The 12,107-nt window shown below is 58.1% G+C and overlaps 1 protein-coding gene across 1 annotated transcript in view; it reads right to left on the reverse strand.

The window, feature by feature from the left end:
* Nucleotides 1-12,107, reverse strand: part of mub (poly(rC)-binding protein mub) — a gene marked incomplete in the record, with an annotated part of 523,509 nt that overhangs the window by 322,662 nt on the left and 188,740 nt on the right.

Consider the following 12,107-nt stretch of genomic DNA (forward strand, 5'->3'; position numbering starts at 1 on the left):
CATTAACTTAATCTCGGTTCCTTTCAATTTCTTCATTCCCTCCCGTTTCTTATGTCCCTCTACGTATCTCTCCTTTTTTTTTCCTTATTTCATTTTCATCCCTCCGTATCTTGCATTCCCCCTTCTCTCCGTATCTCCTTTTCAATTTCGTCCCTCTTTCGCTTAATATTAACCCCCTCCTCGTTCCTTATCCATGTCTCTCTCTCTCCTTTTCCCTGCATGTTATTCCTCACCTTCCATCCCCCCTCATCCTTCTCCTTCCACACTTCTTCCTCCTTTCATCTCCTTTCACACCCTTTCCTCCTCCCCCCCCCCATCCCCTTTGAAATCCCCCACCCCGCCCCCTCCTTCAAAACAGAGGTGACCTTTGACCTTACGTAAGACTAGGCCTCTCTTTCTCGTCCACATCCCTCGCGTCTCCCACTCGTATTCATAACTTCAAAACCTCCCGTACATCTTAACTTTGCTTCATGGGGATAACTTTGCTTTATGAGGATAAGCGAGGATCCTGTCTGCCTCCCTGCTTGTTTCGCCAGGGTTGCCTCCCCTGCTCTTTCGAAACGTCTGCATCCCTGCTTGTTTTGTCTCCTCTGCTGTTTCGAAACGTCTGCATCCCTGCTTGTTTCGCCAGGGTTGCCTCCCCTGCTCTTTCGAAACGTCTGCATCCCTGCTTGTTTTGTCTCCTCTGCTGTTTCGAAACGTCTGCCTCCCTACTTGTTTCGCCAGGGTTGCCTCCCCTACTTGTTCCGCCAGGGTTGCCTCCCCTGCTCTTTCGAAACATCTGCCTCCCTGCTTGTTCTGCCAGGGTTGCCTCCCCTGCTCTTTCGAAACCTGCCTCCCTACTTGTTCCGCCAGGGTTGCCTCCCCTGCTCTTTCGAAACATCTGCCTCCCTGCTTGTTCCGCCAGGGTTGCCTCCCCTGCTCTTTCGAAACATCTGCCTCCCTGCTTGTTCCGCCAGGGTTGCCTCCCCTGCTCTTTCGAAACATCTGTCTCCCTGCTTGTTTCGCCAGGGTTGCCTCCCCTGCTCTTTCGAAACATCTGCCTCCCTGCTTGTTCCGCCAGGGTTGCCTCCCCTGCTCTTTCGAAACATCTGCCTCCCTGCTTGTTCCGCCAGGGTTGCCTCCCCTGCTCTTTCGAAACATCTGTCTCCCTGCTTGTTTCGCCAGGGTTGCCTCCCCTGCTCTTTCGAAACGTCTGCCTCCCTGCTTGTTCCGCCAGGGTTGCCTCCCCTGCTCTTTCGAAACATCTGCCTCCCTGCTTGTTCCGCCAGGGTTGCCTCCCCTGCTCTTTCGAAACATCTGCCTCCCTGCTTGTTTCGCCAGGGTTGCCTCCCCTGCTCTTTCGAAACATCTGCCTCCCTGCTTGTTCCGCCAGGGTTGCCTCCCCTGCTCTTTCGAAACATCTGTCTCCCTGCTTGTTTCGCCAGGGTTGCCTCCCCTGCTCTTTCGAAACGTCTGCCTCCCTGCTTGTTCCGCCAGGGTTGCCTCCCCTGCTCTTTCGAAACATCTGCCTCCCTGCTTGTTCCGCCAGGGTTGCCTCCCCTGCTCTTTCGAAACATCTGCCTCCCTGCTTGTTCCGCCAGGGTTGCCTCCCCTGCTCTTTCGAAACATCTGCCTCCCTGCTTGTTCCGCCAGGGTTGCCTCCCCTGCTCTTTCGAAACATCTGCCTCCCTGCTTGTTCCGCCAGGGTTGCCTCCCCTGCTCTTTCGAAACATCTGCCTCCCTGCTTGTTTTGCCAGGGTTGCCTCCCCTGCTCTTTCGAAACATCTGCCTCCCTGCTTGTTCCGCCAGGGTTGCCTCCCCTGCTCTTTCGAAACATCTGCCTCCCTGCTTGTTCCGCCAGGGTTGCCTCCCCTGCTCTTTCGAAACATCTGCCTCCCTGCTTGTTCCGCCAGGGTTGCCTCCCCTGCTCTTTCGAAACATCTGCCTCCCTGCTTGTTCCGCCAGGGTTGCCTCCCCTGCTCTTTCGAAACGTCTGCCTCCCTGCTTGTTCCGCCAGGGTTGCCTCCCCTGCTCTTTCGAAACATCTGCCTCCCTGCTTGTTTCGCCAGGGTTGCCTCCCCTGCTCTTTCGAAACGTCTGCCTCCCTGCTTGTTTTGCCAGGGTTGCCTCCCCTGCTCTTTCGAAACATCTGCCTCCCTGCTTGTTCCGCCAGGGTTGCCTCCCCTGCTCTTTCGAAACATCTGCCTCCCTGCTTGTTCCGCCAGGGTTGCCTCCCCTGCTCTTTCGAAACATCTGCCTCCCTGCTTGTTCCGCCAGGGTTGCCTCCCCTGCTCTTTCGAAACATCTGCCTCCCTGCTTGTTCCGCCAGGGTTGCCTCCCCTGCTCTTTCGAAACATCTGCCTCCCTGCTTGTTCTGCCAGGGTTGCCTCCCCTGCTCTTTCGAAACGTCTGCCTCCCTGCTTGTTTCGCCAGGGTTGCCTCCCCTGCTCTTTCGAAACGTCTGCCTCCCTGCTTGTTTCGCCAGGGTTGCCTCCCCTGCTCTTTCGAAACATCTGCCTCCCTGCTTGTTTCGCCAGGGTTGCCTCCCCTGCTCTTTCGAAACATCTGCCTCCCTGCTTGTTTTGCCAGGGTTGCCTCCCCTGCTCTTTCGAAACGTCTGCCTCCCTGCTTGTTTTGCCAGGGTTGCCTCCCCTGCTCTTTCGAAACATCTGCCTCCCTGCTTGTTTTGCCAGGGTTGCCTCCCCTGCTCTTTCGAAACATCTGCCTCCCTGCTTGTTTCGCCAGGGTTGCCTCCCCTGCTCTTTCGAAACATCTGCCTCCCTGCTTGTTCCGCCAGGGTTGCCTCCCCTGCTCTTTCGAAACGTCTGCCTCCCTGCTTGTTCCGCCAGGGTTGCCTCCCCTGCTCTTTCGAAACATCTGCCTCCCTGCTTGTTCCGCCAGGGTTGCCTCCCCTGCTCTTTCGAAACATCTGCCTCCCTGCTTGTTCCGCCAGGGTTGCCTCCCCTGCTCTTTCGAAACATCTGCCTCCCTGCTTGTTCCGCCAGGGTTGCCTCCCCTGCTCTTTCGAAACGTCTGCCTCCCTGCTTGTTCCGCCAGGGTTGCCTCCCCTGCTCTTTCGAAACATCTGCCTCCCTGCTTGTTTCGCCAGGGTTGCCTCCCCTGCTCTTTCGAAACATCTGCCTCCCTGCTTGTTTTGCCAGGGTTGCCTCCCCTGCTCTTTCGAAACATCTGCCTCCCTGCTTGTTCCGCCAGGGTTGCCTCCCCTGCTCTTTCGAAACATCTGCCTCCCTGCTTGTTCCGCCAGGGTTGCCTCCCCTGCTCTTTCGAAACATCTGCCTCCCTGCTTGTTCCGCCAGGGTTGCCTCCCCTGCTCTTTCGAAACATCTGCCTCCCTGCTTGTTCCGCCAGGGTTGCCTCCCCTGCTCTTTCGAAACATCTGCCTCCCTGCTTGTTCCGCCAGGGTTGCCTCCCCTGCTCTTTCGAAACATCTGCCTCCCTGCTTGTTCCGCCAGGGTTGCCTCCCCTGCTCTTTCGAAACATCTGCCTCCCTGCTTGTTCTGCCAGGGTTGCCTCCCCTGCTCTTTCGAAACGTCTGCCTCCCTGCTTGTTCCGCCAGGGTTGCCTCCCCTGCTCTTTCGAAACGTCTGCCTCCCTGCTTGTTTCGCCAGGGTTGCCTCCCCTGCTCTTTCGAAACATCTGCCTCCCTGCTTGTTTCGCCAGGGTTGCCTCCCCTGCTCTTTCGAAACATCTGCCTCCCTGCTTGTTTTGCCAGGGTTGCCTCCCCTGCTCTTTCGAAACGTCTGCCTCCCTGCTTGTTTTGCCAGGGTTGCCTCCCCTGCTCTTTCGAAACATCTGCCTCCCTGCTTGTTCCGCCAGGGTTGCCTCCCCTGCTCTTTCGAAACATCTGCCTCCCTGCTTGTTTCGCCAGGGTTGCCTCCCCTGCTCTTTCGAAACATCTGCCTCCCTGCTTGTTTTGCCAGGGTTGCCTCCCCTGCTCTTTCGAAACGTCTGCCTCCCTGCTTGTTCCGCCAGGGTTGCCTCCCCTGCTCTTTCGAAACATCTGCCTCCCTGCTTGTTCCGCCAGGGTTGCCTCCCCTGCTCTTTCGAAACGTCTGCCTCCCTGCTTGTTCCGCCAGGGTTGCCTCCCCTGCTCTTTCGAAACGTCTGCCTCCCTGCTTGTTCCGCCAGGGTTGCCTCCCCTGCTCTTTCGAAACATCTGCCTCCCTGCTTGTTTCGCCAGGGTTGCCTCCCCTGCTCTTTCGAAACATCTGCCTCCCTGCTTGTTTTGCCAGGGTTGCCTCCCCTGCTCTTTCGAAACGTCTGCCTCCCTGCTTGTTTTGCCAGGGTTGCCTCCCCTGCTCTTTCGAAACATCTGCCTCCCTGCTTGTTTTGCCAGGGTTGCCTCCCCTGCTCTTTCGAAACATCTGCCTCCCTGCTTGTTTCGCCAGGGTTGCCTCCCCTGCTCTTTCGAAACATCTGCCTCCCTGCTTGTTTTGCCAGGGTTGCCTCCCCTGCTCTTTCGAAACGTCTGCCTCCCTGCTTGTTCCGCCAGGGTTGCCTCCCCTGCTCTTTCGAAACATCTGCCTCCCTGCTTGTTTCGCCAGGGTTGCCTCCCCTGCTCTTTCGAAACATCTGCCTCCCTGCTTGTTTTGCCAGGGTTGCCTCCCCTGCTCTTTCGAAACATCTGCCTCCCTGCTTGTTTTGCCAGGGTTGCCTCCCCTGCTCTTTCGAAACATCTGCCTCCCTGCTTGTTTTGCCAGGGTTGCCTCCCCTGCTCTTTCGAAACATCTGCCTCCCTGCTTGTTCCGCCAGGGTTGCCTCCCCTGCTCTTTCGAAACATCTGCCTCCCTGCTTGTTCCGCCAGGGTTGCCTCCCCTGCTCTTTCGAAACATCTGCCTCCCTGCTTGTTCCGCCAGGGTTGCCTCCCCTGCTCTTTCGAAACGTCTGCCTCCCTGCTTGTTTTGCCAGGGTTGCCTCCCCTGCTCTTTCGAAACGTCTGCCTCCCTGCTTGTTCCGCCAGGGTTGCCTCCCCTGCTCTTTCGAAACATCTGCCTCCCTGCTTGTTTTGCCAGGGTTGCCTCCCCTGCTCTTTCGAAACGTCTGCCTCCCTGCTTGTTCCGCCAGGGTTGCCTCCCCTGCTCTTTCGAAACATCTGCCTCCCTGCTTGTTTTGCCAGGGTTGCCTCCCCTGCTCTTTCGAAACATCTGCCTCCCTGCTTGTTCCGCCAGGGTTGCCTCCCCTACTTGTTCCGCCAGGGTTGCCTCCCCTGCTCTTTCGAAACATCTGCCTCCCTGCTTGTTCCGCCAGGGTTGCCTCCCCTGCTCTTTCGAAACATCTGCCTCCCTGCTTGTTCCGCCAGGGTTGCCTCCCCTGCTCTTTCGAAACATCTGCCTCCCTGCTTGTTCCGCCAGGGTTGCCTCCCCTGCTCTTTCGAAACATCTGCCTCCCTGCTTGTTTCGCCAGGGTTGCCTCCCCTGCTCTTTCGAAACATCTGCCTCCCTGCTTGTTCCGCCAGGGTTGCCTCCCCTGCTCTTTCGAAACATCTGCCTCCCTGCTTGTTCCGCCAGGGTTGCCTCCCCTGCTCTTTCGAAACATCTGCCTCCCTGCTTGTTCCGCCAGGGTTGCCTCCCCTGCTCTTTCGAAACGTCTGCCTCCCTGCTTGTTTTGCCAGGGTTGCCTCCCCTGCTCTTTCGAAACATCTGCCTCCCTGCTTGTTCCGCTAGGGTTGCCTCCCCTGCTCTTTCGAAACGTCTGCCTCCCTGCTTGTTTCGCCAGGGTTGCCTCCCCTGCTCTTTCGAAACATCTGCCTCCCTGCTTGTTCCGCCAGGGTTGCCTCCCCTGCTCTTTTGAAACATCTGCCTCCCTGCTTGTTTCGCCAGGGTTGCCTCCCCTGCTCTTTCGAAACATCTGCCTCCCTGCTTGTTTCGCCAGGGTTGCCTCCCCTGCTCTTTCGAAACATCTGCCTCCCTGCTTGTTCCGCCAGGGTTGCCTCCCCTGCTCTTTTGAAACATCTGCCTCCCTGCTTGTTTCGCCAGGGTTGCCTCCCCTGCTCTTTCGAAACATCTGCCTCCCTGCTTGTTCCGCCAGGGTTGCCTCCCCTACTCTTTCGAAACATCTGCCTCCCTGCTTGTTCCGCCAGGGTTGCCTCCCCTGCTCTTTCGAAACATCTGCCTCCCTGCTTGTTCCGCTAGGGTTGCCTCCCCTGCTCTTTCGAAACGTCTGCCTCCCTGCTTGTTTCGCCAGGGTTGCCTCCCCTGCTCTTTCGAAACATCTGCCTCCCTGCTTGTTCCGCCAGGGTTGCCTCCCCTGCTCTTTCGAAACGTCTGCCTCCCTGCTTGTTTCGCCAGGGTTGCCTCCCTGCTTGTTTCGCCAGGGTTGCCTCCCCTGCTCTTTCGAAACATCTGCCTCCCTGCTTGTTTCGCCAGGGTTGCCTCCCTGCTTGTTTCGCCAGGGTTGCCTCCCCTGCTCTTTCGAAACATCTGCCTCCCTGCTTGTTCCGCCAGGGTTGCCTCCCCTGCTCTTTCGAAACATCTGCCTCCCTGCTTGTTTCGCCAGGGTTGCCTCCCCTGCTCTTTCGAAACATCTGCCTCCCTGCTTGTTTCGCCAGGGTTGCCTCCCCTGCTCTTTCGAAACGTCTGCCTCCCTGCTTGTTTCGCCAGGGTTGCCTCCCCTGCTCTTTCGAAACATCTGCCTCCCTGCTTGTTCCGCCAGGGTTGCCTCCCCTGCTCTTTCGAAACATCTGCCTCCCTGCTTGTTTCGCCAGGGTTGCCTCCCCTGCTCTTTCGAAACATCTGCCTCCCTGCTTGTTTCGCCAGGGTTGCCTCCCCTGCTCTTTCGAAACATCTGCCTCCCTGCTTGTTCCGCCAGGGTTGCCTCCCCTGCTCTTTCGAAACATCTGCCTCCCTGCTTGTTTCGCCAGGGTTGCCTCCCCTGCTCTTTCGAAACATCTGCCTCCCTGCTTGTTTCGCCAGGGTTGCCTCCCTGCTTGTTTCGCCAGGGTTGCCTCCCCTGCTCTTTCGAAACATCTGCCTCCCTGCTTGTTTCGCCAGGGTTGCCTCCCCTGCTCTTTCGAAACATCTGCCTCCCTGCTTGTTTCGCCAGGGTTGCCTCCCTGCTTGTTTCGCCAGGGTTGCCTCCCCTGCTCTTTCGAAACATCTGCCTCCCTGCTTGTTTCGCCAGGGTTGCCTCCCTGCTTGTTTCGCCAGGGTTGCCTCCCCTGCTCTTTCGAAACATCTGCCTCCCTGCTTGTTCCGCCAGGGTTGCCTCCCCTGCTCTTTCGAAACATCTGCCTCCCTGCTTGTTTCGCCAGGGTTGCCTCCCCTGCTCTTTCGAAACATCTGCCTCCCTGCTTGTTTCGCCAGGGTTGCCTCCCCTGCTCTTTCGAAACATCTGCCTCCCTGCTTGTTCCGCCAGGGTTGCCTCCCCTGCTCTTTCGAAACATCTGCCTCCCTGCTTGTTTCGCCAGGGTTGCCTCCCCTGCTCTTTCGAAACATCTGCCTCCCTGCTTGTTTCGCCAGGGTTGCCTCCCCTGCTCTTTCGAAACATCTGCCTCCCTGCTTGTTTCGCCAGGGTTGCCTCCCCTGCTCTTTCGAAACATCTGCCTCCCTGCTTGTTTCGCTAGGGTTGCCTCCCCTGCTCTTTCGAAACATCTGCCTCCCTGCTTGTTTCGCCAGGGTTGCCTCCCCTGCTCTTTCGAAACATCTGCCTCCCTGCTTGTTTCGCCAGGGTTGCCTCCCCTGCTCTTTCGAAACATCTGCCTCCCTGCTTGTTCCGCCAGGGTTGCCTCCCCTGCTCTTTCGAAACGTCTGCCTCCCCTGCTCTTTCGAAACGTCTGCCTCCCTGCTTGTTTCGCCAGGGTTGCCTCCCCTGCTCTTTCGAAACATCTGCCTCCCTACTTGTTCCGCCAGGGTTGCCTCCCCTGCTCTTTCGAAACATCTGCCTCCCTGCTTGTTTCGCCAGGGTTGCCTCCCCTGCTCTTTCGAAACGTCTGCCTCCCTACTTGTTTCGCCAGGGTTGCCTCCCCTATTTGTTCCGCCAGGGTTGCCTCCCCTGCTCTTTCGAAACATCTGCCTCCCTGCTTGTTCCGCCAGGGTTGCCTCCCCTGCTCTTTCGAAACATCTGCCTCCCTGCTTGTTTCGCCAGGGTTGCCTCCCCTGCTCTTTCGAAACGTCTGCCTCCCTGCTTGTTCCGCCAGGGTTGCCTCCCCTGCTCTTTCGAAACGTCTGCCTCCCTGCTTGTTTCGCCAGGGTTGCCTCCCCTGCTCTTTCGAAACGTCTGCCTCCCTGCTTGTTTCGCCAGGGTTGCCTCCCCTGCTCTTTCGAAACGTCTGCCTCCCTGCTTGTTTCGCCAGGGTTGCCTCCCCTGCTCTTTCGAAACATCTGCCTCCCTGCTTGTTTCGCCAGGGTTGCCTCCCCTGCTCTTTCGAAACGTCTGCCTCCCTGCTTGTTCCGCCAGGGTTGCCTCCCCTGCTCTTTCGAAACATCTGCCTCCCTGCTTGTTCCGCCAGGGTTGCCTCCCCTGCTCTTTCGAAACATCTGTCTCCCTGCTTGTTCCGCCAGGGTTGCCTCCCCTGCTCTTTCGAAACATCTGTCTCCCTGCTTGTTTCGCCAGGGTTGCCTCCCCTGCTCTTTCGAAACGTCTGCCTCCCTGCTTGTTCCGCCAGGGTTGCCTCCCCTGCTCTTTCGAAACATCTGCCTCCCTGCTTGTTTCGCCAGGGTTGCCTCCCCTGCTCTTTCGAAACGTCTGCCTCCCTGCTTGTTTCGCCAGGGTTGCCTCCCCTGCTCTTTCGAAACATCTGCCTCCCTGCTTGTTTCGCCAGGGTTGCCTCCCCTGCTCTTTCGAAACATCTGTCTCCCTGCTTGTTTCGCCAGGGTTGCCTCCCCTGCTCTTTCGAAACGTCTGCCTCCCTGCTTGTTCCGCCAGGGTTGCCTCCCCTGCTCTTTCGAAACATCTGCCTCCCTGCTTGTTTCGCCAGGGTTGCCTCCCCTGCTCTTTCGAAACATCTGCCTCCCTGCTTGTTTCGCCAGGGTTGCCTCCCCTGCTCTTTCGAAACGTCTGCCTCCCTGCTTGTTCCGCCAGGGTTGCCTCCCCTGCTCTTTCGAAACATCTGTCTCCCTGCTTGTTTCGCCAGGGTTGCCTCCCCTGCTCTTTCGAAACATCTGTCTCCCTGCTTGTTTCGCCAGGGTTGCCTCCCCTGCTCTTTCGAAACGTCTGCCTCCCTGCTTGTTCCGCCAGGGTTGCCTCCCCTGCTCTTTCGAAACATCTGCCTCCCTGCTTGTTTCGCCAGGGTTGCCTCCCCTGCTCTTTCGAAACGTCTGCCTCCCTGCTTGTTCCGCCAGGGTTGCCTCCCCTGCTCTTTCGAAACATCTGCCTCCCTGCTTGTTTCGCCAGGGTTGCCTCCCCTGCTCTTTCGAAACGTCTGCCTCCCTACTTGTTCCGCCAGGGTTGCCTCCCCTGCTCTTTCGAAACGTCTGCCTCCCTGCTTGTTTCGCCAGGGTTGCCTCCCCTGCTCTTTCGAAACGTCTGCCTCCCTGCTTGTTCCGCCAGGGTTGCCTCCCCTGCTCTTTCGAAACGTCTGCCTCCCGGCTTGTTTCGCCAGGGTTCCCTCCCCTGCTCTTTCGAAACGTCTGCCTCCCTGCTTGTTTCGCCAGGGTTGCCTCCCCTACTCTTTCGAAACATCTGCCTCCCTGCTTGTTTTGTCTCCTCTGCTGTTTCGAAACGTCTGCCTCCCGGCTTGTTTCGCCAGGGTTGCCTCCCCTGCTCTTTCGAAACGTCTGCCTCCCTGCTTGTTTCGCCAGGGTTGCCTCCCCTGCTCTTTCGAAACGTCTGCCTCCCTGCTTGTTTCGCCAGGGTTGCCTCCCCTGCTCTTTCGAAACGTCTGCCTCCCGGCTTGTTTCGCCAGGGTTGCCTCCCCTGCTCTTTCGAAACGTCTGCCTCCCTGCTTGTTTCGCCAGGGTTGCCTCCCCTGCTCTTTCGAAACGTCTGCATCCCTGCTTTTGTCTCCTCTGCTGTTTCGAAACGTCTGCATCCCTGCTTGTTTCGCCAGGGTTGCCTCCCCTGCTCTTTCGAAACATCTGCCTCCCTACTTGTTTCGCCAGGGTTGCCTCCCCTACTTGTTCCGCCAGGGTTGCCTCCCCTGCTGTTTCGAAACGTCTGCCTCCCTACTTGTTTCGCCAGGGTTGCCTCCCCTACTTGTTCCGCCAGGGTTGCCTCCCCTGCTCTTTCGAAACATCTGCCTCCCTGCTTGTTCCGCCAGGGTTGCCTCCCCTGCTCTTTCGAAACATCTGCCTCCCTGCTTGTTCCGCCAGGGTTGCCTCCCCTGCTCTTTCGAAACATCTGCCTCCCTGCTTGTTCCGCCAGGGTTGCCTCCCCTATTCTTTCGAAACATCTGCCTCCCTGCTTGTTCCGCCAGGGTTGCCTCCCCTGCTCTTTCGAAACATCTGCCTCCCTGCTTGTTTCGCCAGGGTTGCCTCCCCTGCTCTTTCGAAACATCTGCCTCCCTGCTTGTTCCGCCAGGGTTGCCTCCCCTGCTCTTTCGAAACATCTGCCTCCCTGCTTGTTCCGCCAGGGTTGCCTCCCCTGCTCTTTCGAAACGTCTGCCTCCCTGCTTGTTTCGCCAGGGTTGCCTCCCCTGCTCTTTCGAAACATCTGCCTCCCTGCTTGTTCCGCCAGGGTTGCCTCCCCTGCTCTTTCGAAACATCTGCCTCCCTGCTTGTTCCGCCAGGGTTGCCTCCCCTGCTCTTTCGAAACGTCTGCCTCCCTGCTTGTTTCGCCAGGGTTGCCTCCCCTGCTCTTTCGAAACATCTGCCTCCCTGCTTGTTTCGCCAGGGTTGCCTCCCCTGCTCTTTCGAAACATCTGCCTCCCTGCTTGTTTCGCCAGGGTTGCCTCCCCTGCTCTATCGAAACATCTGCCTCCCTGCTTGTTCCGCCAGGGTTGCCTCCCCTGCTCTATCGAAACGTCTGCCTCCCCTGCTCTTTCGAAACGTCTGCCTCCCTGCTTGTTTCGCCAGGGTTGCCTCCCCTGCTCTTTCGAAACATCTGCCTCCCTGCTTGTTCCGCCAGGGTTGCCTCCCCTGCTCTTTCGAAACATCTGCCTCCCTGCTTGTTTCGCCAGGGTTGCCTCCCCTGCTCTTTCGAAACATCTGCCTCCCTGCTTGTTCCGCCAGGGTTGCCTCCCCTGCTCTTTCGAAACATCTGCCTCCCTGCTTGTTCCGCCAGGGTTGCCTCCCCTGCTCTTTCGAAACATCTGCCTCCCTGCTTGTTCCGCCAGGGTTGCCTCCCCTGCTCTTTCGAAACATCTGCCTCCCTGCTTGTTCCGCCAGGGTTGCCTCCCCTGCTCTTTTGAAACGTCTGCATCCCTGCTTGTTCCGCCAGGGTTGCCTCCCCTGCTCTTTCGAAACATCTGCCTCCCTGCTTGTTCCGCCAGGGTTGCCTCCCCTGCTCTTTCGAAACGTTTGCATCCCTGCTTGTTCCGCCAGGGTTGCCTCCCCTGCTCTTTCGAAACGTTTGCATCCCTGCTTGTTTCGCCAGGGTTGCCTCCCCTGCTCTTTCGAAACGTTTGCATCCCTGCTTGTTTCGCCAGGGTTGCCTCCCCTGCTCTTTCGAAACGTCTGCATCCCTACTTGTTTCGCCAGGGTTGCCTCCCCTGCTCTTTCGAAACGTTTGCATCCCTGCTTGTTTCGCCAGGGTTGCCTCCCCTACTTGTTCCGCCAGGGTTGCCTCCCCTACTTGTTCCGCCAGGGTTGCCTCCCCTGCTCTTTCGAAACGTCTGCCTCCCTGCTTGTTCCGCCAGGGTTGCCTCCCCTGCTCTTTCGAAACATCTGCCTCCCTGCTTGTTCCGCCAGGGTTGCCTCCCCTGCTCTTTCGAAACATCTGCCTCCCTGCTTGTTCCGCCAGGGTTGCCTCCCCTGCTCTTTCGAAACATCTGCCTCCCTGCTTGTTCCGCCAGGGTTGCCTCCCCTGCTCTTTTGAAACGTCTGCATCCCTGCTTGTTCCGCCAGGGTTGCCTCCCCTGCTCTTTCGAAACATCTGCCTCCCTGCTTGTTCCGCCAGGGTTGCCTCCCCTGCTCTTTCGAAACGTTTGCATCCCTGCTTGTTCCGCCAGGGTTGCCTCCCCTGCTCTTTCGAAACGTTTGCATCCCTGCTTGTTTCGCCAGGGTTGCCTC

The sequence above is a fragment of the Penaeus vannamei genome, chromosome 34 (genome assembly GCF_042767895.1).
Source record: "Penaeus vannamei isolate JL-2024 chromosome 34, ASM4276789v1, whole genome shotgun sequence".
NCBI classification, from domain to species: domain Eukaryota; kingdom Metazoa; phylum Arthropoda; class Malacostraca; order Decapoda; family Penaeidae; genus Penaeus; species Penaeus vannamei.